This window comes from Nicotiana attenuata, unplaced genomic scaffold (genome assembly GCF_001879085.1).
Source record: "Nicotiana attenuata strain UT unplaced genomic scaffold, NIATTr2, whole genome shotgun sequence".
In the NCBI taxonomy this organism is placed as follows: Eukaryota; Viridiplantae; Streptophyta; class Magnoliopsida; order Solanales; family Solanaceae; genus Nicotiana; species Nicotiana attenuata.
The window spans coordinates 212,307-239,661 of NW_017670952.1; the positions used below are offsets into that span (position 1 = coordinate 212,307).

At 39.4% G+C, this 27,355-nt stretch overlaps 1 pseudogene; it reads left to right on the forward strand.

Annotated features, from left to right (window-relative positions):
* The first annotated feature begins 17 nt into the window (after positions 1 to 17).
* Positions 18 to 24,973, forward strand: LOC109244739 (annotated as a pseudogene).
* Positions 24,974 to 27,355: the final 2,382 nt, after the last annotated feature.

Consider the following 27,355-nt stretch of genomic DNA (forward strand, 5'->3'; position numbering starts at 1 on the left):
TTGCTGTTGTTTCTGCAGAGATAGAATAGTGAGGGACTGTCAACATGTATATAAAACAGGTAATTATTAATCTATGGCCCTAAATATGTGTAAACAATTAATTGTGTCGATCAATATACATGTTGTTTGGATGCTAATTTTGCAAGGGTGTTTCTTAGCAATTTTTTGTATGGGTGTATTTCTTCTGTTGTAGGTCATCATCGAAGGATTTAAGAGCTATCGAGAACAAGTAGCCACTGCAGATTTCAGTCCGAAAGTTAACTGTGTTGGTAATGTCATTTATACCTTGGTGAAGTTTAGTGTGCCCCATTTTTGTTTGAACTGAGAGATGTTTTAAATTTTCTTCTGTGTGCAGTTGGCGCGAATGGATCTGGCAAGTCGAACTTTTTCCATGGTGGGTTACCCTGATGTTTTTCTGGCTTATTGATATTTTGATGAGTCCATGTTACTTTAATTAAATAATTTATTTATTCTGTTGTGCAGCGATTCGTGTTGTCGTAAGTGATCTCTTTCATAACTGTGACGACCCAAAGGGTCATCACCTATTTCCTCATCCATTCCGTGCTTTCGAGGCCTTAAAACCTCATTTTTTACTTGCCTCGATTTGCGTGCGCAGTCCGGGCGCGTAGCCGGAAAGCTTTTATGTTTGAAATATGTGAATTCCGTGAAAAATTTGAAGAATTTTGATATTAATATGATTATAGTTGACTTTGGTCAACATTTTCGGTAAACGGACCCGGACCCGAGATTGGACGGTCCCTGAAGGTCCGTAGAAAAATATGGGACTCGGGCATGTGCCCGGAATCGAATTCCGAGGTCTGGAGCCCGAGATATGAATTTTTCCGTGAAATTATTTTTCTGAAATTATTAAGGAAAATGGAAATGAAAAATTGATTAAAAGACTATGGTATCGAGCTCGTATTTTGGTTCCGACGCCCGGTACAAGTCTTAAATATGTGTTAAGCGCTTTCTGTAAAGTTTGGTCGAAATCGGACATCGTTTGACGTGTTTCGGACTATGAGTTCAAAGCTTGAAAGGTTATGAAGTTTAGAAGAAGAATCATGTGTTTTGAGGCTTGATTCAATCATTTTGATGTTATTTTGGCGATTTGATCGCACGAGCAAGTCCGTAGGATGTTTTTGAGGTTGTATGCGTGTTTTGTTTGGAGCCCCGATGGCTCGGGTGAGTTTTGGATAGGTGTCGAGTTGCATTTTTGAACTTTGAAAAAAAAATTGCAGATCAGGTCTGCTATTCTCGCATTTGCGAAAGATTCCTCGCAAATGCGAGACTCGCAATTGCGAGTTCCTCATCGCAAATGCGAGATGGAAGGGTTTCAGCTTGGGTCGCAAATGCGACGCCACTGTTCGCAAATGCGATATGGCCATGATCGCAAATGCGATCGGTTGTTCGCAAATGCGAACCTAGTCCACCAGACCCGAGTTCGCAAATGCGATCCCTGTGGTCGCAATTCCCAAGCCTGTGATGTTCGCAAATGCGAACTTACCTTCGCATTTCCCATATCCGAGGCCCAGCAAATTTTATACTTAGTCGAATTTTTACCACTTTTCACCATTCTTTCAAAACCCAAACGCCATAGGCGAATTTTCAAGAGCAAACTTCATCCCAAATCACTTGTAAGTTGATTTTACTCAATTCTTTCAATCTTTAACATCATTAAACATGTTTTCCACTTGAAATCAAAGATTTGCATGGGTGAAATTGGGATTTTTGGGTAGAACCTAGGTTTTCTATAAATTGGGGAGTTGGACCTCGATTTGAGGTCCGATTTCAAAACAAATTATATATTTGAACTCGTGGGGGAATGGGTAACCGGATTTTGGTTCGAACCTCGAGTTTTGACCACGTGGGCCCGGGGGCGATTTTGGAATTTTTGGGAAAAACTTGGGAAACTCATTTTTTATGCATCCAAATTGATTCATATAATGTTTATCAAAATAATTGAGCAATTTGTGATTAGATTCGAGCGAATTGGAGGTGGAACCGCGAGGTAAAGCAATAGTTGAGGATTAAGTGGATTTCAAGGCTTTGAGGTAAGTGTTTGGTTTAACCCTAGCTTGAGGGAATAGGAGTTGAGTCTTGTTGCTAACTGCTATGTGATCGAGTACGATGTATAGGCATGGTGACGAGTATCTATACATTGGTGTCTAGCATGACCGTGAGTCCTTATAACGTGATTATCATGAACTTATTGTGAATTTCATGTTTATTGGAGTATTTCCATATATTGTGAATAACATGTGAATGGTGATATGATAATTTGATTCCTAGGAGCATTGGCTCGAACTGTGATACGAATATTGAAAGTATATGAAATGACTTGATTCATTGAGGAGCGTCGGCTCCAGTTGTAGAACGAATTGCGAAAGTATAAGTGATAATTGAACCTCTGGAGCATCTGCTCGAGTTGTGAAAAAGAATTGTGAAGTAAAAGCGAGAAATAGGAGAGATCATTATGTTGCCCTCTTGGCGGGCTATTGTTGGGTTGTGATTCCTCTGCATTGTGTTCTTAACGGATACTAGGATCGCTCAGGTTAATGTTTCCTTGTGTCATATGATGACTATAGTTATAGATGGGTTGGTTGGGTGTGGTAGTCGGTTAGATATAGCTGAGGTGGTCAAGTGTGGTAATAGGTTGGTTATAGCTGTGGTGGTTAGATGTTGGAACTAATGTGGTGGTTAGATGTTGGAACTAATGTGGGTATAGTAATTCCCTTGCCGGGATATTTGAGTTGATGTTTTGTTCCCTCACTGGAATGTCGTTATATTGTTGTTCGTGACGGAATATGAGATAAGAATTTCTTGGAGCTTGGGCTCCAGTGATATCGTGGAGTAAGAAAAGAAAGAAAGGGAAAGAGTTACTGGTTATTCCCTTGCCGGACGTTTTGTTGATTCTGTTGTTGGTTTTTTTTTCCTCTCCCTTGCCGGGATACTGAGATTATTAAGTTGTTTGTCATGTGTATTCCCTTGTCGGGATTTTCATTATAGTTTATTTACTCTCTTGCCCCGTATTTGTGACTGTGGTTTGGATGAGGAAATATGATCTTGGTGGAGCAGGTTGCACGCCGCAACAATAATATGTGAGGGTCGAGTTTCACGCCGCAACAATGATATTGAGGATCGGGTTGCACGCCGCAACAATAATATGTGAGGGTCGGGTTGCGCGCCGCAACAATGATACATGATAAATGATATGGGTCGGGTTGCACGCCGCAACAGTGGTATTTGTGGAGCGGGTTGCACGCCGCAACAATAGTAATTATGGAGCGGGTTGCACGCCGCAACAGCTATCGAGGCTATGTGTTTGTATTTGAGTATTGATTCCTTGTTCATTGTGAACCTAAGCTGTTTTAGTTGTTACTCTAGATTGCTGCTAATATTTTATCTCCCCTTAGCATGTCTCCCCTCCCATGTTGTTAATTACTTGGTATTCGATTCCCGCTGTATAGTTATAACTGCACAGGTTTATGTGATGTCCAGTCTAGCCTCGTCACTACTTCGCTGGGGTTAGGCTAGACACTTACCAGCACATGGGGTCGGTTGTGCTGATGCTACACTTTTGTGCATTTTTGCACAGGTCCAGGTTTTGAGGAGCAGCAGCAGTAGTTCGGGAGCAGACTTTCCTATTCACGAGACTGAGGTAGCCTTGCAGGCGTCCGCAGGCCCGGCGTCTCTTCTTTATGTTTTCCTTTTGACTGTTGCCTCATTGTTTTCGAGACAGACAGCTGTTATATTTCTTTCAGACCTTTGTATTTAGTATATTCTTAGTGGTTCGTGAGTAATGTGACACCAAATCTTAGGTAGAGGCTATTGTTGACTATTCCGCGTTTTGATTCAGACTTATAAATTAGACTTTCGCTATTATTATTATTATTAAATTCCATGTTTCTTATTGATGCTATGGATTATTAACAGATTTATTTATTAATGAAAGGTAAATAAGATGGCTTGTCTAGCTACCACGAGTAGGCGCCATCACGATCCCGATGGTGGGAAATCCGGGTCGTGACAATAACCTGCACAGTGAAGAAAGGCAGGGTTTTCTTCTTGTATGTTCAGTATTTAATCTTTAGAAATCTGCAGTAATTCATGTCCTTTAATACGTTTACAATGTTTCTAATATCTCCCCTTTTGCCATACAGGAAGGAGCAGGTCACCAAGTATTATCTGCTTTCGTGGAAATTGTATTTGATAACTCAGACAATCGAATGCCGGTAAAGTGTTGTCTACATGCACCTTTATGCCATTTTTTCTGGACAAGCAGTCCTGGCCTTGCTATATTTGCCGTCATTGGTTTCTAATCTGCCGGAGTTGGCTTATATATGTAGTATAATTTTGGCCATTCAGTTTCCAATCCGAGTATTCGTGCCTTTGGAAGGAAGCTTGCGAAGGGCTGAATGAGAGATAGAGCTTCGATCAAGAAGAAGAAAATTGTATGCTTTCCCTCACGGGGGAACCAAGCAAGGGATGAGCGCTGGCGCTAAAGCCGTTGTTTTCTTCTTTCATTTCATAGCGGAAGGTTGACTTTTGGGTATTCAACTTTGTGTTGCAGCTCAATGAGACAACCCTGACACAGAAGGTTTAAGCTCAACCTCAGGGCGGCGGTCTCTCTATCAGGCCCCGCTGCTTCAGTCTCTTTCTCTTTATCCGCATTCCCATACGGATTAACAAACCTTTCTGTACTCTCTTCCTAGCATTAGAAAAGTTGTCTAAATCTACTAAATAAGAAAAAAATCCTCCAATATTAGTATAGGTGGGGCAGAAAGGCTGAGCAGAGGCAGGCAAGTTTGTAAAGTAGAGTTTTTCTCGGCCCATGAAAATTTGAGAACTATACATTCATTAGTACCTTTGGCTAAAGTATATAAAACCAATTGTTTGCAGGAATAGCCTGTGAACTTAAGATGTGATGGCTTCTGTTGGCAATTGTGGAACAGATATTTACTACGTTGTGGATGTTGAAATTGTATTTCATTTTGACAGGTTGATAAGGAGGAAGTGCAGCTGAGAAGAACAATCGATCTCAAGAAGGATGAGTATTTCTTGGACGGAAAACATATCACGTAAGTAGTTTATGAGTGTTGTTCATTGCCTCTGCTGTCAGCTGCGTGATAGAATCTTTCTTTATGTTGCAGGACGAAAGAGGTCCAGAATTTGCTGGAAAGTGCTGGGTTCTCTCGGTCTAATCCCTATTATGTTGTGCAGCAGGGAAAGGTACATTACGTTAATATTGTTTTTCTACTTCTTATTCATTTCTTATTGTCTCCTCTTGTTTTCTTGCAGATTGCGTCATTGACACTAATGAAAGACTCAGAACGACTTAATCTGTTGAAGGAAATTGGTGGGGCACATGTTTATGAAGAGAGGCGTCGAGAAAGTTTAAAACTCATGCAGGAAACTGGCACGTTATTTTTGAAATTTATGCTTCTTGGATATTAATGTTTTGTTGCTAACATTTGTGTGAATCAGGTAACAAGAGAAAGCAAATAATTCAAGTAGCACAATACTTGGACGAGAAATTGAATGAGCTTGAAGAAGAGAAGGAGGAACTGAAAAAATATCAACAGCTTGACAAGCAGCGTAAATCTCTGGAATACACGATTTTTGACAAAGAACTTCATGATGCACGTCAGAGATTAAATGAGGTAGAGTACTCAAATAGCAGAGTTGAAATATCAATGTGAAAGTTTGCTCTTGTAGTTCTAACCTATCAATTGCAGGTAGACGAGGCTCGGAAGAAAGTGTCTGAGAACTCTACTGAGATGTATAAGGCTCACGAAAAGTCCAAGGAGCTGGAGAAGTTGTCCAAAGATCTGGCAAAAGAAATTCAAAATTTAAGCAAGGGGAAAGAAGCTGCAGAGAAACAGCGGACAGAGGCTATCAAAAAGCGCGCCAAGCTTGATCTTGATTATAAAGACCTTCAAGAGAAGATGTCTACAAATATTAAAGCTAAAGTACTCTTTTATTGTATGACAATAATTGTTCTTCCCAACTGCATGATTATTGTTAGAATAGTCATGTAAATAGGAGTAAATAAATAACCCTAATCCAATATATATTAGGAGTAGGACATGTTATGTGTGTATATATATAGGGCTCATTGTAACATATGTCAATACATCAATAATATATTTTCTCCCGTACTTTCTCACATGGTATCAGAGCTACGGTGAGAAATTTATCGTTGTGCGTCATTCCAGCGATATCCGGGAAGAAAGAACTCAGTCACCGTGCAATTTTCCGGTGACCTAAGTGACTTATTGCGTCAAAGTCACTAATTAACAGTGTTGTGCAAAATCCAACACCACCACAAGGTTCCCAAGAGAGATCCGACCAAACCCCAGAAAAAATCACCGGAAAACAGTCACCCACGTGCCGTCACGCGCCTGTCGGAGCACTGTTTCCGGCGGCGCGTCTGTCCCACGCGCCGGCGCGTGAGACCCCTTCCTGTCAGATTTCGGCTTCGCTCCTTCAGGACAGTTGGATCGCCCTGCAATTCCCAGCCTGTCCATATTTTTATTTTTTAATTCCGACCACTTTGAGTTTTTCCGGCGACTACACTGATTTTTTCGGCAGCTACAGTACTTTTCCGGCAAACACAGTGTTTTCTTCATCTGTTTCAGAGAATTTTCAGTTGATTCTTTTTGTTATTTGGTGATAATCCAACCATGTCTTTGGGAGTCGATGCTTTCGGGTCTAGAAACCCGGGTTCTGGCAGTTCCGGTGTTATGATTACCTCAGAACCTTTAATGGGAGGTTCAAACTACTTAGATTGGGCTTCATCTGTCGAGTTGTGGTGTAAAGGTCAAGGAGTTCAAGATCATTTAACAAAAAAGGCTAGAGAAGGTGATGAAAAGGCCAAAACACAGTGGGAGAAGGTCGATGCTCAGTTATGTAGTATCCTGTGGCGATCTATTGATTCCAAGTTGATGCCCTTGTTCCGTCCATTCCAGACATGTTATTCAGTTTGGGAAAAGGCTCGTAATCTATACACTAATGACATATCTCGTTTCTATGATGTAATATCACGAATGACAAGCTTGAAGAAACAGGAATTAGATATGTCTACTTACTTGGGACAAGTTCAGGCAGTCATGGAAGAATTTGAGACGTTGATGCCAGTTTCTGCTAGTATTGAAAAACAACAAGAGCAACGACAGAAGATGTTTCTAGTTCTTACACTCGCTGGACTCCCTAATGACCTTGATTCAGTACGTGACCAGATTTTGGCTAGTCCAACCGTCCCCACAGTTGATGAATTATTCTCTCGATTACTTCGCCTTGCTGCAGCACCTAGTCACCCAGTGAGCTCATCACAGACACTTGACTCATCTGTCCTCGTATCCCAATCAGTGGACAATCGGGCATCTCATACTATGGAGAATAGACGAGGAGGAGGTCGTTTTGGAAGATCTAGACCCAAGTGCTCTTATTGTCATAAACTTGGACACACTCGTGATGTATGCTATTCTTTACATGGCCGCCCAACCAAAAATGCTTATGTTGCTCAGACTGAGACTACAGGTAACCAGGGATTTTCTTTATCTGAAGGGGAGTATAATGAGTTCCTTCAGTATCGAGCAAGTAAGCAGACATCTCCACAAGTAGCTTCTGTTGCTCAGACTAATACTTCTGTTGCTGGTAATTCTTTTGCTTGTGTTTCCCAGTCTAGTCCTCCTGGACAATGGGTTGTGGACTCAGCCGCTTCTGATCATATCTCTGGTAATAAATCACTTTTGTCAAATATTGCGTATTCACAGTCTCTTCCCACTGTTACTTTAGCCAATGGGTCTCAAACCAAAGCAAAAGGAGTTGGACAAGCGAATCCCCTACCCTCTGTCACTCTAGATTCCGTTCTCTATGTCCCTGGCTGTCCTTTTAATCTTGCATCTGTTAGTCGTTTGACTCGTGCCCTCCATTGTGGTATATATTTTATTGATGATTCTTTTATTATGCAGGACCGCAGTACAGGGCAGACGATTGGAACAGGACTTGAATCAGAAGGGCTTTACTACCTTAACTCCCTAAAATCCTCCAAGGCATGTCTAGTTACAGATCCTCCGGACCTAATTCACAGACGTTTAGGACATCCAAGCTTATCCAAGCTTCAGAAGATGGTGCCTGGTTTGTCTAGTTTATCCACATTAGAGTGTGAGTCATGTCAGCTCGGGAAACATACCCGAGCCTCCTATCCTCGTAGTATTGAGAGTCACGCAGAGTCTATTTTTTCTTTAGTTCACTCTGATATATGGGGTCCTAGTAGAGTCAGTTCAACCTTGGGATTTCGTTATTTTGTTAGTTTTATTGATGATCATTCAAGATGTACTTGGATTTTCTTAATGAAAGATCGTTCTGAGTTGTTTTCTATATTCCAGAATTTTTGTGCTGAAATTAAAAATCAATTTGGTGTTTCCATTCGCACTTTTCGCAGTGATAATGCCTTAGAATATTTATCCTCTCAATTTCAGCAGTTTATGACTTCTCAAGGAATTATTCATCAGACCTCTTGTCCTTATACCCCTCAGCAAAATGGGGTTGCAGAGAGAAAGAATAGGCACATCATTGAGACTGCTCGCACACTTCTCATTGAATCTCATGTTCCGCTGCGTTTTTGGGGCGATGCAGTTCTCACAGCTTGTTATTTAGTTAATCGGATGCCTTCCTCTCCCATCCAGAATCAGATACCGTATGCAGTATTGTTTCCCCAATCACCCGTATACTCTGTTCCCCCTCGTGTTTTTGGGAGCACTTGTTTCGTTCATAACCTAGCCCCTGGGAAAGATAAGTTAGCTCCTCGTGCTCTCAAGTGTGTCTTCCTTGGTTATTCTCGTGTTCAGAAGGGATATCGTTGTTACTCACTTGATCTTCGTAGGTACTTTATGTCCTCTGACGTCACATTTTTTGAGTCTAAACCTTTCTTTACCTCTTCTGACCTTTCTGACCCCCTTGATATATCTGAGGTCTTACCTATACCGACCTTTAAGGAGTCTACTATAGCTCCTCCTTCACCTTCCGCCACAGAAGTCTTACCCGAGTCTCCTATAGCTCCTCCTTCACCTTCCGCTATAGAAGTCTTATCCATTCCAACCGTTGAGGAGTCTAGTGCCACAGGAACACCACTTTTGACATATCATCGTCGTCCGCGCCCAGCATCAGGTCCAGCTGATTCATGTCCTGCACCCGAACCTGCTAATACTGCGGACTTGTCTCCTCTTAATCAACCGATTGCACTTCGGAAAGGTATACGGGCCACCCTTAATCCTAATCCCCATTATGTCGGTTTGAGTTATCATCGTTTGTCATCACCCTATTATGCTTTTCTATCTTCTTTGTCCTCTGTTTCCATCCCTAAGTCTACAGGTGAAGCATTGTCTCATCCAGGATGGCGACAGGCTATGATTGACGAGATGTCTGCTTTACATACGAGTGGTACTTGGGAGCTCGTCCCTCTTCCTTCAGGTAAATCTACTGTTGGTTGTCGTTGGGTGTATGCAGTCAAGGTTGGTCCGGATGGTAAGGTTGATCGTCTTAAGGCTCGTCTTGTTGCCAAAGGATATACTCAGATATTTGGGCTCGATTACAGTGATACCTTCTCTCCTGTGGCTAAGATAGCATCAGTCCGCCTTTTTCTATCCATGGCTGCTGTTCGCCATTGGCCCCTCTATCAGCTGGACATTAAGAATGCTTTTTTACACGGTGACCTTGAGGATGAAGTTTATATGGAGCAACCACCTGGGTTTGTTGCTCAGGGGGAGTCTCGTGGCCTTGTATGTCGCTTGCGTCGGTCACTTTATGGTCTAAAGCAGTCTCCTCGAGCCTGGTTTGGTAAGTTCAGCACAGTTATTCGAGAATTTGGCATGATTCAGAGTGAAGCTGATCACTCTGTATTCTATCGGCATTCTGCCTCGAGTCTCTGTATTTATCTGGTGGTCTATGTTGACGACATTGTTATTACCGGCAATGACCAGGATGGTATTACTAAATTGAAGCAACATCTCTTGCAACACTTTCAGACTAAGGATCTGGGCAAACTAAAGTATTTTCTGGGTATTGAGGTCGCTCAGTCTAGCTCAGGTGTTGTGATCTCACAACGAAAGTATGCCTTAGATATTCTTGAAGAGACAGGAATGACAGGTTGTAGACCGGTTGACACTCCGATGGATCCGAATTCTAAACTTATGCCAGGACAGGGGGAACCTCTTAGCGATCCTGCAAGATATAGACGGTTGGTTGGTAAATTAAATTACCTTACAGTGACAAGACCTGACATTTCCTTTTCTGTGAGTGTTGTGAGTCAGTTTATGGATTCTCCGTGTGATAGTCATTGGGATGCAGTTGTTCGCATTCTTCGGTATATAAAATCAGCTCCAGGCAAAGGTTTATTGTTTGAGGGTCGAGGCCATGAGCAGATCGTTGGATACTCAGATGCTGATTGGGCAGGATCACCTTCTGATAGACGTTCTACGTCTGGATATTGTGTCTTGGTAGGAGGAAATTTGGTGTCCTGGAAGAGCAAGAAACAGAATGTGGTTGCTCGGTCTAGTGCAGAAGCAGAATATCGAGCGATGGCTATGGCGACATGTGAGCTAATTTGGATCAAACAGTTGCTCAAGGAGTTGAAATTTGGTGAGATTAGTCAGATGGGACTTGTGTGTGATAATTAAGCTGCTCTTCATATTGCGTCAAATCCAGTGTTCCATGAGAGAACTAAACACATTGAGATTGACTGTCACTTTGTTAGAGAAAAGATACTCTCGGGAGATATTGCTACAAAGTTTGTGAAGTCGAATGATCAGCTTGCAGATATTTTCACCAAGTCCCTCACTGGTCCTCGTATTAACTACATATGTAACAAGCTTGGTACATATGATTTATATGCACCAGCTTGAGGGGGAGTGTTAGAATAGTCATGTAAATAGGAGTAAATAAATAACCCTAATCCAATATATATTAGGAGTAGGACATGTTATGTGTGTATATATATAGGGCTCATTGTAACATATGTCAATACATCAATAATATATTTTCTCCCGTGCTTTCTCACAATTATAATGGCAAATACTATAAGGATAAAATGTCATTTTATGCTTTCTGGGATTCAGGATGATGCACACAAACAACTGATGTTTCTGGAGAGAGAAATTCAGGAAACAAAGAATGCTCTCAATGATATCAAGCCTTTGCATGAGAAACAAATAAAAGAGGAGGAGGACATTACTAGAGGGTATATCGATTATATGAGGCACTTTTTTGAACAAGCTAGAGTCTGATAGCCAAGATTTCAGAAATTAGAATAAAACATAAGTTTTTATTTTTCCTCCGACAAGACTTCTGGTCCTCGAGCATATGAAGTTTCAAAATAGACAAATGTTTTATGGGTCTTGGGCTCCATTAAACTATTTCATCAAGGACAAAAAGAAAAAATAATCAATGCCTGTTTTCTAACTTCTTGTTGGTTGCTTCTGATACTTAGCTTTTTCTGTATGAATATAATCATATTTGTATCCGTGCTTTTTCTGTACGAGTATAATCCTATTTGTATCCATCGATATTGATGTTCATTTCATAGCTTTATGTAAACCAAAGAAGCAAAATATTTGGTCAAGTTGTTTCATACTATGTGACTCTGTCTTGTATTTATCTTCCTGGTTTCTGTTTTAACTTAGACTGATTATAACTGTAGATTTGACAATCATGGTGTGTTAAATAGGATTATGGATCGTGAAATGAAACTCAGCATTCTTTTCCAGAAACAAGGCCGTGCCACCAATTTGTCAACAAAGCTGCTAGGGACAAATGGCTCCAGAAGGAAATTGATGAATATGAACAAGTTTTATCTTCAAACTCAACGCAGGTAATATTCCTTGTTAAAATTTGTTAGCGCATGGAGCTATTGCAGCGTTTTCTTACTCTTCAATACTTCGATTTATGAATGGTTGAGGACTCTGTGCTACATGTTGTATTTAAAGTGTCTTGTCGCTTTGGAGGCTTTGTTTATCAATATATGCTGAATATGTAACTTGATACAAATGCATTTGCAAATAGTATGATAAAATACTTACAATTAAAAGTATATGCAAATGCACCAAGTTTAGAATGTGGGTGATGCATGTGAGTGCAAGGTAAAGATGAACAATGTTAGGGTTTCATTTTTTTATGGTTCCTGGCCAAAAAAAAAAAAAAAGAATAATTCTTTTAGGTAAAAGTGATACATGAAAGATGGACATCGGCCCAAGACATAAAGAGTCCAAGGAAGTGCATCTCAGAGGTTGTTGATCTTGTCCATTTTGTCATGGATTATTCCTGTCATGCATTTCTCAGTAGGAAGCTCCTTTTTTCTCTCTTTAGTTGTCAAATGTTCGTTTATCTTTTGTGTTCGTCTTAAATAAGAAGCTTCATGTTAACAACAAAACTGAGGAAAAGGTTAATTCTTATTACCATCAATATGATTTTCTACTTAATTGTCTTAAACTCCTTTTCTATCTCAGGAGAGAAAGCTTCAAGATGAAATTGATCAGCTCAATAAAGACATGAAAGTTCAAGATGATATAATTAACCATCGTAAAGTTGAAGCTGACAAAAAAGAATCCCTCATATCTGGCTATCTAAAAGCTTATAATCAGTATAAAGTGGAGCGAGACAAGCTGCATGATGAGCGGAAGTATGATTATTCAGTTATGTTAGGCTTATATGAGTGTTTTCGAGCAGCATTATTTATCTAGAAATATCTGAATTCTGCAATTTCGTATTTGTGTTCGTCTCAGTGGAAACTGAGCTCACTACTGAAATTGAACGGCTCAAGGCTGAAGCTACGAAAGCTGAGAAAAGCCTAGACTATGCAATTCCTGTTGTGAGTAACCACTATAACATGTCATCTATGTAATATTCTTGGGTTATGTAGTTCCAATCTTATATGCTTGGTACTTTTTGTTTTGCCCTTGATTTCATCAACGAAAAGTAATCTGGTCTTCTAATATTTAACACCCGATTGGCAAATTTCCTGGTATGAAGTCTATACGATTTTGTTTACGCAACTGTTTGTTGGGTAGTTTGGTGCTTCAAATTGCTCTTGGTATAACTAGGTGTTTTCATAAATTCATGTAATGGGCGTTGTGTATTCACCTGGGAGGATGGTCCAGTCGAATACCTTGGTCTTGACTCTTGATCCTAAACCAGTTGTAGAAGTGTTTGTTATCATGAGTTGAGATACTTGAAGAAATAAATTTTTCTGGAGCAAAAGAAATAATATATCCTAGGAAGTGTGATGTAGCAGTGAAATATAGGTGTTTGGTGTCACAACCGGCAAGACCTATTCATGAGAGACATGCTAAGTCTAGTATTATATAATGTCTATTAGGTTAAAAGATTAGATCACAGGAAAAAGCTTACCTAGGTGGTGGTAACATATGTATAGCTACAATAAGAGCTAACATAAATAGGAAATATACAAAACAAAATTTGTGATAGGTCAAATGAGCCCGGAAAATGGATAGGCTTTTAAGTCCTCTATATACTTCTAAATAACATTAAAGAATAAACCTTGAGACATTTATAATTTCGCTCTCTGAATAGGGGCCTTCTAATTTCAAAGCATCTATTTCGCTCGTGATATTGGTTGTTAGATGTTCGTTCTGAGGGAAGAGGGAATAGAAGACGGACAGGGACGGTGATTAACTATGTCATTTCTAAGTTCCTACATACCTGAAATGGCTGCATTATTTCTTCTCTACCCTTTTAACTGAAAGTTTGACTGGATGGTTAAGTAACCATCTATGGTTCATTTCGTATCTGTGTTCCTTTAGCTTGAGCATATTCAGTATAGCTGTTGCTACTTCTCACGTCTTTTGTTCCAGTAAGAGTTCTTATATTTATCTCTGCCAGGTGTTTGCTAGAACTGTAATTTGTCAAGATATGGATGTTGCTAACAGGGTTGCTCGCACTCATGGGCTTGACTGTATTACTCCGGAAGGTTAGAATGTGCATTAGTCTGATCTGACTGGACTTCTTTATGCAGGTGACCAAGTTAGTAAAAGAGTTGGCATGACTGGTGGATTTTATGATTCTAGACGCTCAAAATTGAGGTTTATGAGCACCATCAAACAGAATACGGTGTCCAACAACCTGAAGAAGAGTGAACTTGAGGAAGTTAGAAATAAAATTCAAGATATCCTTACCGAGTTTCAACCTATACTAAAATTTGGATTTTAACATTGTTCAGCACTCCTTTTAGTTTAGCATGTTATTGTTTTCGGTTTTGCTTCTACTACTGCTCAAAGGTGATTCCCTTGACTTCTTCACACACCACAAATTTTGTGCTGGATACCACACCTTTGACTACGACACAAAACCAATGGTTTTAACAACTGTGAAACTTTTAGAAAACTAGTAGTTGCTAGCAACTCTGAAACTTTTACTCGGATGATATGGTTAACTAGAAACTTTTTTGCTGAAACACTCGCTAATGTTCTTTTCTCATCATTTTAATTTGCTAAAGGGGCTTACTGTGCACGAAGTGCTCCTTGGCTGGTGCGAGGTAGGGGGAGAGTGGTGTATAGTATATACAGCTTCCCCCTTCCTTTTGTGCAAAGAGGCTTTTTCCATGCCTCGAACATGTGACCAACTTGTGAGGTCATTGAAGGAGCAATTTGCTGTTGTGACAGGGTCTATTCACTTTCATTTGATACAGTGGTTAATGTCATGTGCATTTTGTTTAAATTGTTTGAATAATCTTAAAATGTCCTCCTTGCGGGGGTTTAGGTGAGGACAACTTATGAATTGAACTCATGGTAGCTTCTATGTACTTGAAAGATAGAGACTGAGACGCACTAAAAAGCCAGTTGGAAAATAAACAGCGTGGAGATATTTTCAGGTTGGCATCTCTCTGCCACGTTATAATCAAGTCATTCTACTGGTTTAAGACACCACAGAAAGTTAAGGACTGAGAGGTAGGGTGGAAAATCTGAAATGGTAGAAACCTGTCAATATCAGCCTGTGTGTTGTATGATCTCCGTTGACTAGAACTATTAGTACATAAGTCTAGAGCTTCAAACGTTTTAAAGCAGTTAATGGGCACTTAAGACTTGGCGAAACTTCAATATGTGCAGCACTAATGTATATGTCATTCAGGGTTTTTCTCTTATATAAGTTGGAATAGAATTATCCTTTTTGCTTTATCGAACATGCATCGCTTATTTCCTTTCACTTTGTAAGGGTTGCAAACAATCCTTTTGTGTGGATTAAACAGTTACAGGCGACGACAAGGTCATATACTTCTCCTTTCTTGGTGTCTCCAGCTTTATTTATCATGTGTTCAAAGGATGTTCATTATATTCATTTTACTTTTTATGCTTTCACTTAGCTTTTCCCACAGATAGAACAGAAAATTAATAAACTTTTGGCTGAGCAGCAGAAAAATCATGACAAGTCTGAGTTAGAACAGCTTAAACAAGATATCGGTAATGCTGACAGACAGAGACAATCCATCTTAAACTCTATTCAAAAGAAGGTGCCTCCCCTTGAAAAACTTTTGGATTTCTTGCCACTAATGATGTTTCTTCTTCAACATAGACTGTTGATTTTTGCAGGAAAAACTGCTTGGTAATATTTCGAGTCAAATCGATCAGATCAGAGATAGTATAGGTACGAAACAAGATGAAATGGGAACAGAACTTGTTGATCATTTAACACCAGAAGAGCGAGATTCTCTGTCACGCTTGAACCATGAAACCACGACTCTGAAGGAGAAGCTGATTGCGTCCGGGGCTAATCGGATAGAGGTTTGTTGACGCCAGGATTACTGAAGTCAATATATGATATATCGATACAAATCACTTGCTGACTTTTATTGGCTTTTGTAGACTGAAACTAGAATAGAGGAGCTTGAGATGAATCTGTCAACAAATCTTGAAAGACGAAAACAAGAGTTAGTGGCAATGATTTCTTCTGTCGACATTGATATGCAACAAAGTGAAGTTGAGAGCAAGAATCAGGAACTTAAGGATGCAGTCTCACTAGTTGACCATTTGACTGAAAAGCTTACAAGTGAGTCCTGTTTTTGATTTTGAATTCTTTAGTATCATATATGTTCAAAAAATTTAATACAAAAATGGCCTGCACAGAGGTTTCTGGAAGTATGGATGAACAAAACGAGAGGCTCGAGCAGATCAAACAGGAAAAGGATAGTCCGAAGGCAAATATTCTCCATTATATTTCAACTTCACGTGGCATGTTTTGCTTTGTGCTAATACAAAATTTTCTTATAGGATCTTGAAGATAAGTATCAGAATACACTTCAGGACGAAGCAAGAGAATTGGAGCAGCTACTTAGTAAACGGAACACCTATCTTGCCAAGCAAGAAGAGTACTCAAAGAAAATCCGGCAACTGGGTCCTTTATCTACTGATGCCTTTGAAATGTATTGCTCTTCTCTTAATTTGCATATATCCTTTTCGGCATTTGAATATGGAGAACTCTATTTTGCTTCTATTTTCTTTTATTGTTTATTTTGGATAGATCTTCTTTTCAGTGCTAGAAGCTAAAAACAGGCAGATATACTTATAACCGTTAGTGACTATAATAATCATGAACTGTGGCTAAAACTCCGAGTTAAGGTGAAGAGGAGCTGAATTTCCTGACGGGATGCCCTTTAGGTATTGAATTTACAAAATTTATAGGATATTAGAATAAGACCTAATGAATAATCTGCCTGTTAAAATATTTTTTGTGTGCGTGTAGAAGAACCTATAAAGCATATAACTAATTAGAAGGTATAATCTCACAAAGTATTACTGCATTGAAGCTATTTGGCCTTAGCTTGCCTGACGAGTGTCTTTCAAATCATCTTTCATCAAAACATTATGAACTGTCATATGAGTCCAGTTTGAACTTTTTCAAGTGTGTGAATGCAGTTGAAACGATACAATTAATTTGCATCATAAATGTGAAATAGCTTGTGTTTTTGCACCAGAATGTCAAGTACATATGAAGTGTTTTTGCACCAGCTATATGATTGACGAAGTTAGGGACTCATGTGAAATTCATGGTTGTTGAAAGTGAGAAGCGGGAAAATGTCTAGAGTGTTGTCTATCTCAAAACTCTGAGAAGAGCACTCTTTTCATATGTGTTTGATCTTGTTCATACTTATGTGTTTCTGGATTGTGTTATTCAAGAGTAAAGGCAGTAAGCAATCATCCTTTTATCTTCTTGTTAGAACTGCCTTTCTTTTTGGTCCCTTTTTATGCTTCATCAAAGGGTAGTCCGATGCACAAAGCATCCCGTATTCACGCAGGGTCCGGGAAAGGACCGCACACTTAGGGGTGTGATGTAGACAGCCTACCCTAATGCAAGCATTAGTGGATAGGTCACACGGAGACAACTTTATCATTGCTCCGAGGCTCCGCTTTTTATGCTTCATCAAAGGAAGAAATCTTAGTCCTTTTATTTTTTCCTTGTTGCTCCCTACACCCTTCTATTCTTTTTGTCGAGTGGGGTGGGGGGGGGGGGGTACTGGTGTGGGGTGGGCTAAAAGGTTAGAAAAGAAAAGGTAGAGATGCCCTAAAGCATGACTTATAGTATCAACCTGTGTTCTTGTGATGTTCAAAGTGTTCAGTTGTTTATATAGATGCATATATTACCTTACACCGGTGCATTGGCTTTTGTTCTTCTGACATAATGGTGGGAACTGTTTAATGCTAAATATTATGAGGGTGTTTGTAAATGTAATATTAACACCATTATTTTGGTGATTAATGTAAATTCTAGGTACAAAAGAAGGAATGTAAAGGAATTATCTACGATGCTGCACAATTGTAACGAGCAGCTGCAAAAATTCAGTCATGTAAGCAAAAAAGCACTTGATCAATATGTAAATTTCACTGAGCAAAGAGAAGAACTCCAAAGAAGGCAAGCTGAACTGCATGCTGGTGATGAGGTATATAAATCTTGTATTTTGTGGATCTGAACTTGTATGTTTATGTTTCGATAACAGTTCTTGTTGGGAATAATTGTCACGGTAATAACAGCGAAATAATAACGTAGTGCCGAGATACCGTAATCAACAAGAATAAAAGAGTGACAACGACACCAAGATTTTAACGTGGAAACCCCTTATGAATAAGGGAAAAAATCACGGGTCCGAGAAGAGCAAAGTAATCCACTATAATGAGAAATTTTAAACTCCGTAGTCCCGAGTAAATACTCCAGGAGCCACTATACACTCAAAAGAAATAACCCTCTTTTAAGATTCCCACCTCACTACAATATCGCTCACACTCTCTATTTTTTCCTCACAGACTACACCGCCTGTGAATACCTCACAATGCTCTCTATGCTCTCAGATATATTTCTCTCTGAGATCGGTGTGATAAAAAATGAGAACCGAAGCTCTCTTTATATAGGTGAGAGCACCACACCTTGGACCAATCAGAATGGTATGTTGGTTGAAATTTGCATTGCAAATTGTTCTGACGCCCACCATTTACCAAGTCCATTCGGCAACTTGCAAATTTTCCTTTTATTTCTTTTTCATTATGGGGATGAACCCCATAATCTCCCCCTTCAGACCCATTCACCTGAAGGAGGTAACACCGGACTTCTAGCTTAAGTGCATGCCGACAAGTTCTTTGCACAATTCGAACTTGTCTCTTGGTACCACCTTGGTCTGCATATCTGCGGGATTCTCACTTGTAGAAATCTTCAAGACTTTTAGAGATTCATTCTCTACCATTTCTCGAATCCAGTGATATCTCACGTCGATGTGTTTGGTCCTTGCATGGTACATAGAGTTCTTGCTAAGGTCTATTGCACTTTCACTGTCACAACAGACGACATACTCCTTCTGATGCAATCCAAGCTCTTGAAGGAACCATTTCAATCATATCATCTCCTTGCCAGCTTCAGTAGCGGCAATATACTCCGCTTCAGTTGTAGAGAGTGCGACACACTTCTGCAACCTCGACTGCCATGATAAAGCTCCCCCTGAAAATGTAAACAAATATCATTTTTTATGTTATCAATGTCACCTGTCATATCAGCATCTGCATAGCCCTTCAAGATTGGATCAGATCCTCCAAAGCACAAACAATCTCCCGTGGTACCTCAGGTACCTGAGTATTCACTTGACTGCTTCCTAGTGTTCTTTTTCAGGATTTTCAAGAAACCTGCTAACAATACCAACTGCGTGAGCAATATCAGGTCTAGTGCATACCATTGAATACATCAAACTTTCGACGGCAGAGGAATAAGGAACTTTGGTCATGCTCTCCTTTTCCTCCATTATTTTAGGAGACATCTTCTTGCTTAACTTCACATAACTAGCAAGAGGTGTGCTAACTGGCTTAGCATTCTTCATGTTGAAGCGTTCCAGTACACATTCAATGTACTTCTCCTGAGACAGCCACAACTTTTTGCTTGTTCGCTCTCGAATTATCTTCATACCCAGAATTTATTGTGCTGGGCCCAAGTCCTTCATATCAAATGACTTAGACAAATCTCCTTTCAACTTTGCGATCAACTGCTTGTCTTTTCCTACAATTAACATGTCATCCACATACAACAAAATAATAAAATTGTTGTCAGAAAATCTTTTGAAGTATACACATGGATCAGAATATGTCTTTATGTAAGTTTGACTTCTCACAAATGAGTCAAACTTCTTGTACCACTGCCTTGGTGCCTGCTTCAATCCATAAAGACTCTTATTCAGTTTGCACACCATTTGTTTCCTTTCAGTTACTTCAAATCCTTCTGGCTGCTCCATATAGATCTCCTCTAGAAATGCAGTTTTCACGTTCAACTGCTCCACTTCAAGATCTAGGCTAGCTGCTAAGCTTCGAATAGAAGTCATTTTGACAACATGTGAGAAAATTTCGTCAAAATCAATACCTTTCTTCTATTCAAAGCCTTTTACCACCAATCGAGCTTTGTATCTGACCGGCTTGCCATTTCCATCTTTCTTGAGTTTAAAGACCTATTTGCACTTGAGTGGTCTTTACCCTTTGGAAGTTCAACCAGCTTGTACGTGCCAATTTTATGCAGAGATTCCATCTCCTCTTTCATGGCTTTCATTCAATGGTTCTTTTCTGGATGGGACAATACATCCTTAAGACTTTCTGGCTCCCCCAATCACTAATGAGGACATACTCTGTGGAAGGGTACCTGCATGACTCCACCCTTGGCCTCTCTGATATCCTCAGAGGTTGAGGTTGTTCTTCTTCGGTACTCCACTTGCTCGACATCATCATCAAGTTGCTCCCCCTGCTCAATAACATCACCAGGTTGCTCCCCCTGCTCGATAACCTCGTCGGTCCTACTTTCTGCACTTGTGGGATTGTTAGAAGTAGAAGGAATCGTAACAAGGTTAGGGATTATACCATTCTTGGCCTTCTCTGACTGATCATCTGCAGCTCCAACTTCACTTTCTCGGAAGATTACATCTCTGTTTCTAATGACCTTCTTCTTTACAGGATCCCACAATCTGTACCCGAACTCTTCATCTTCATATTCGATGAATATGCAGGGAACGGATTTATCATCCAGCTTTGTTCTCTGCTCCTTTGGTACATGTGAAAAAGCTCTGCAACCGAACACCTTTAGATGTGAGTAGGACACCTCCTTGTTGGTCCAATCTCTCTCTGGGATGTCATACTCCAATGGAACTGATGGATTCTTATTGATCAGGTAACGAGCTGTCTGAACTGATTTACCCCAAAATGACTTAGGCAGTTTAGCCATTCTGAGCATACTTTTCACCTTCTCAACAATGGTGCATTCATTCTCTCAGCTACACCATTGTGTTGTGGGGTTCCAGAACTGTCTTTTCATGTTTGATCCCATGGTTCAAACAATACTCTTCAAATTCCCTTGAAGTGTACTCACCTCCATTGTCACTTCGGAGACGCTTTAGCTTTTGGCCTGTCTCCCTTTCTACCAAAGCATGAAATTTCTGGAAACTTGAAACACCTGATCTTTGATTTTCAAAATATAAACCCATAATTTTCGTTAAGCATCATCAATAAAAGTAACAAAATGTTTGTTACCACCTATCGATTCAGTTTTCATTGGACCACAAGCATCAGAATATACCAAATCAGGTATATTTAATTTTCTTTCAGACGTTGTCTGAAATGAGACTCTATGCTGCTTACCAAATAAACAGTAGTCACAAGGTTTTACCGTTGTACCTTTGGCATAAGAAATGAATGATTTCCTGGCAAGAATCTGCAATCCCTTCTCTCGCTCATATGACCCATTCTTTTGTGCCACAAATCTGCAGAAATCTCATCTTGTGTCGCGTTCAATTCACCTTGGCATATTTCTGCAGTTGTCATGTACAACGTGCCACGAGCAACTCCCTTTGCAATCACCAATGATCCTTTGGTGAGTCTCCACTTTTGATTTTGCAAAATAGTTCTCGTATCCATCTCGGTGTAAAGCAATTTCCGAGATCAAGTTCATCCGCAAATCAGGTACATGCCACACGTCCTTTAGAACCAATATACATCCGACATTTGTCTTGATACAAATGTCACCAATCCCCGCAATCTTTGAGTAGCTTGTGCTACCCATTCTCACAGTGCCGAAATCACCAGCTACATATCTACAAAAAAGATCTCTTACCGGTGTGGCATGGTAAGATGCCGATGTGTCAACCACCCATTCCGACTCTGGATCTGCCAAGTGCATGCATTCTTCTTCCTCATTTATGAAAAGAACAACATTATCATTGTTTTGCACCATGGCGGTTATGTTGTCGTTATTCTTCTGGCCACTGGTTTCACCTTTGCCCTTCCTTGGATTTGGGCAATCTCTTTTGAAGTGACTTGGTTGATCACAATTGTAGCAATTTCTGGCTCTTGATTTGGACCGGTTCTTAGACTTTCCACGAGCTCCTGATCTACCATAGTTGTCCGAACTCCTTTGATAACTCCTGCCTCTACCTTATGTGATGAGAGCCTGTCTTTGATTTTCAGGCTTATTTCTCATCTTTTCATTGAGTAGAAAAGCCGATGTGACATCTTTCAACTCAATGGTAGTCCTACCGTGCAAGATGGTTGTTGCCAAATTATCATACGAGATGGCAATGAGTTCAATAGCTAGCAAGATGGCTTTATCTTCTTCCTCGATTTTCACTCCGAGGTTGGCGAGCTGTGTGATTAGTCCGTTAAACACATTTAAATGTGACAAAAAATTCGTACCTTCACTCATGTGTAGGGCGTATAGCTGCTTCTTCGGGTAAAATTTATTTTTCAGTGTTTTGGACATGTATAGACTTTCCAACCTTGTCCAAATGCCACATGTGGTGTCTTCATCAATGATGTTATTCACCACATCATCTAATAAGTGCAACCTGATTGCACTAGCAGCCCTTTCATCCAAGTCAGCCAAATCCTCAGCTTTCATGGTATCAGGCTTTTTGGCATCAGCATCTAGTACCTTAGTAATCCTTGTTGGATGAGCAGATCCCTCATCTTTCTTTGCCATGTTGAGAAATTGCTATCTCCGTTAAATTTTGCTACCTCGTACTTTACTTCTGACATTTTTTTTCTCACCGAGTATAGTACTACCGTTAGTGAATAGTACTTCTGCGAACGAGCAAAACCTGTGCTCTGATACCAGTTGTTGGGAATATACCCCCCACAGAAACAATATTCACGGTAATAACAGCGGAATAATAACGTAGTGCCGAGATACAGTAATCAACAAGAATAAAAGAGTGACAATGATACCAAGATTTTAACGTGGAAAACCCTTATGAATAAGGGAAAAGGCCACGGGCCCGAGAGGGGCAAAGTAATCCACTATAATGAGAAATTTTACACTCCGTAGTCCCGAGTAAACTCCAGGAACCACTATACACTCAAAAGAAATAACCCTCTTTTGAGATTCCCACCTTACTACAATATCGCTCACACTCTCTATTTTTCCTCATAGATTACACCGCCTATGAATACCTCACACTGCTCTCTATGATCTCAGATATATTTCTCTCTGAGATTGCTGTGATAAAAAATGAGAACCGATGCTCTCTTTATATAGGTGAGAGCACCATCCCTTGGACCAATCAGAATGAAGTGTTGGTTAAAATTTGCATTGCAAATTATTCTGACGCCCACCATTTACCAAGTCCAATTTGGCAACTTGCAAATTTCCCTTTTTTTTCTTTTTCATTATGGGGATGGACCCCACAGTTCTGAGTTTGGCTTCCTTCATTTGCAGAAAATCAAGGAACTTATATCAGTTTTGGACATGAGGAAGGATGAATCAATTGAGCGCACGTTCAAAGGTGTGGCTAAACATTTCCGCGAAGTATTCTCTCAACTTGTGCATGGAGGCCATGGATTCTTAGTTATGATAAAGAAAAAGGTTTGTTTTGGTTGTCAGATAGCACATTATATGTCAAAGCGCTTATTATAGTAAACTAGCAATAAACAGATTACCTTTTTGTGTATATGATAAGTCTCATGGGGAAATTAGACTAAATTTTACACATGGGTTTTTCTAAAAGTCATGTACATCAACATCACATGTACATATGTATAAACAAAGTGCAAATATAGACTTACAAGAAAATTTAAATTTTGGAAATAAAAATGTCTTACTGAGAGTAATCATAATGGTTGTATATGGCCAAGTACCTCTCCACACTGGAAGGCGAATTATAAGTATTTATATCAGATAATATGCACTTTTGGATTACATATCCCGTGGCTAGTTTATTCCTCATTTTCAATTTGACTTCCTAGGACTAATGGCATTTTTTTGGTGCACGTGTTCTCATTTTCTTCATAAAATCATTGAAGTTCCACCGTTGTGAAATGGGTGATAGAGCATTTCTTTGCCTCCTCTTCTTTTCCTGTTTAGTTTGAAAGCTAAAAACATGAAAAAACTCAAAAAGTAGCTACACTGATATGTTCAAAAACAATCTTTTTATGCTGTGTTGGTACATTTGTCTAATGACAATCATTGAAGTTGCTTAGACCTCTGATTAAAAAGGAAACATTTCTTGGGTCATTTTTAATCTCTATAAAGTAATCATCTCTTGAAATCTTATATTCAACAACTTAATGCTTCTTTGGAATGATGAGGATCATTCGAGTCTTTTGTGTTGTTGTTTCTAGGATGGTGAGGATGATGACAATGATCCTGATGATGATGCGCCTCGTGCTGATATGGAGGGCAGGGTTGAGAAGTATATTGGTGTGAAAGTGAAGGCATGTATTTCTCGTTGTTATTGAATTCTATATTGGACCGATAATTCTGACAATCACACACACAGACAAAAAAAGTTATGGTCATGGATATCCCGTGCTGTTTACAAACTTTGAAATCTGCATCTTGTGCGCTAATTTTCGTCTAACTCGATGTTCTTGCAATAGCTGTCCTTCACTGGACAAGGAGAAACACAGTCAATGAAACAGTTATCAGGGGGTCAGAAAACTGTGGTAGCGCTCGCACTTATATTTGCCATACAAAGATGTGATCCTGCCCCATTTTATCTTTTTGATGAGATAGATGCAGCACTAGATACTCATTACAGAACAGCTGTGGGGAGTATCCTCCTAGAGTTAAAATTATTTCTTGCATTCCTTCTTCTCTCTCTACCGTCTTTATCTATGTTGCTCTGACTCTCAAAAAATTTTGCCGCACCCCCGTGTCGGATCCTCCAAAACTACCCTAGTTTTGGAGGATTCAACACGCACCCGGGCAACATTTTTGAAGAATTCGAGAAACATAGCCTCCTTGTTTCCTTTGACTATAATTTTCTAGATCTGGTTCGTGATTTGGCAGACAGGGGTAGCGCGCAATTTATTACGACGACATTCCGGCCGGAGCTTGTGAAAGTGGCTGATAAGATATATGGTGTGATACACAAAAATAGAGTTAGCTGTATCACCGTTATCACCAGGGAGAAAGCCTTAGATTTTATTCAGCACGATCAATCTCATAACTGATTCAGGTGAGCATTACTTTTATGATATAATTGTTGATGTATCCCCAAAAAAATCTAGGGGATACATCAACAACTATAGCGTTAACTTAAAGAGATTATAGTGCTTGTTATTGACCTCGTATATCTTTAAATGTTGGCCACTTTATTGATGTACTGTTCTCTCCATAAAAACACAGTTACCTAATATATAAATAGAGACGCTTTGCTTGTTCATCTATTCCATCACATTCAATATTTTGGGGTCTTTGATTTCGAGGAAAGCCTGGTGAGAGAAGCAGATCATGAAAATTTGAGGGAAAAAAAAGAATATTAAAAGGAAACTGTGTAACACTGTAATTCCAAGTGGCACAGGTTTCTGCTGGGGTGCCTTCATTTCCACTCTGCCCCAACATATTGCAATTCCTCCGGCATCTCTTACAAACTTCATAAATCCATTAAGGTCCGGAGGAATTTCCGTTGGTGGTGGCGGAAAAGAAGCTTGGTCATTACCGCTTTCGGGCGAAACAGAATCCTCGCAAGTTCAGCTAGCATTTCTTCGTAAACTTCGTCTACCTCTGGTTGTGATTCAGCAAGTCCAAAATTTCTTCTTTCCGAGCGGATCCAATCTCTGAAAAGTATTGATTTTTTCAAGCTCTCCCTCATAAGCGCTCTATAATCACCGAGTTGAAGTCTTGCTTGACTGAAAGCGCTCTCCGATGCCACTATTGGAGCTTAAATAGTTAAAATGTCTCTGGTCATCCTTGAAAGAACCGGAAAGTGTTTTTCTTTGTCCTTCCACCATTCCAAAATATTAAAGGAGCCGTCGTGATTCACTTCTTCAATTTCCTGTGACAAATAAACTTCAAGCTCATTTAATTGTGAAAAATCACTAGTAGTAGAACCTTGAGAACCCCTGAACCCCGCCCAAGCATTAAGTGCTCTTACTCCCGCAGTTCTTTTAGATGATTGAGAATCAGAAGAAGAAGGAGTTGGAACATTTGGTGAAGCCCTGATCTAATGCAACTTGATAAGCATTATAAATAGTTTGAGCATTTATTTTTATTGAGGCTATTGCTTCCGGAAGTTTAGACAACTCCTCTTCTTCAAGTGCTGAACCAGTATAAACAGTTTCATACCAAAATTGAGGACCTCCTAATTTCATAGTAGGATTTAACAAGGCAGCAACAACATAAATCGAGGGAATAGGGAAAAAATATTTTTTAAACTTTTTTCTCATAGAATCAATAGCAAGTTCATAAATTTCCCCACCCTCTGAAAAATGAGCAAACAAATTTGCATGTTCTGCAATATAAACTAAACAGTTAGAAATAGTAGGATAATATTGCCCAGAAATTCATTTGTAGCAATATAAAAAATTTTTAAAAAAATCTACAAGCATTTTAACATTAGTCCAATCCGCATTTGTAAGGTGCTCGTCATCAACACTTACATGAGCATTAAACATTGAGTTTATTGGGTTTCTATATTCATATGCAACAACTAAATTTTTGTACATGTAATTCCATCTAGTTGGACAAGCTTTAGGAACCTTTCTTTCTCTTAGGCCAAATTCATCACATCTTTTAAAATATTCTCTAATTCTACTTCTACGGTTTGAATAAAAAAGCCAATTAAGAGCCATTTTAACCTTTTCAATTTCAATATTTAAAATTCTCATACCATCACCCACAATTAAATGGTAAATATGACAAATACATCTAACATGAAAAATGTTACTAAATGCAGGACTTAGTGTAGTGGTAAGCAAGGCTACAATATTTGTGTTACTAATAGCATTATCCATTGAAACTGACATTATTTTATCACTAATGCAAAAATATCTACAAATATTCGTAACTGTGCTAGCAATAAAGTGCCCTGTGTGACGTGAATTAATTATTCTATAAGCAATAATGCGCTTTTGCATTAACCAATCTTCATCAATCCAATGACTGGTAACAGTAAGGTAATCATAATCATTACCACTTCTACCAATATCAGTTGTAATAGCAACACGATAGTTTATATGAGTAAATAAATAGCACAAAATATTATTCATATTCATGTTTATATTTATAAATATCGCTCTTTACGGTTGTGCCAGGAAAACCTTTATAAGTAGTATTAAAAAAAATTCTAATATAATGCACAAAGTGAGATCAGAAGGAAAACTATAGGGTAAGCATATAACAATAACCATTTTTGCCAATCTTCCCGATCTTTTTTTGGATCATAATATAAAATACCACTAGTAACAGTGCTAATTCCCGGTAGAAATTGATTTGACCGGTACTAGGGTCAGCCTGACTAGGAGTAGGTAAACTTGTCCCCTCGGCCAAAGCTTTCATACGAAGATATTTGACTTTATCTTGAGGGTGTATTAATATGTGTCTAGCCAAAGTTCCTCCCCCC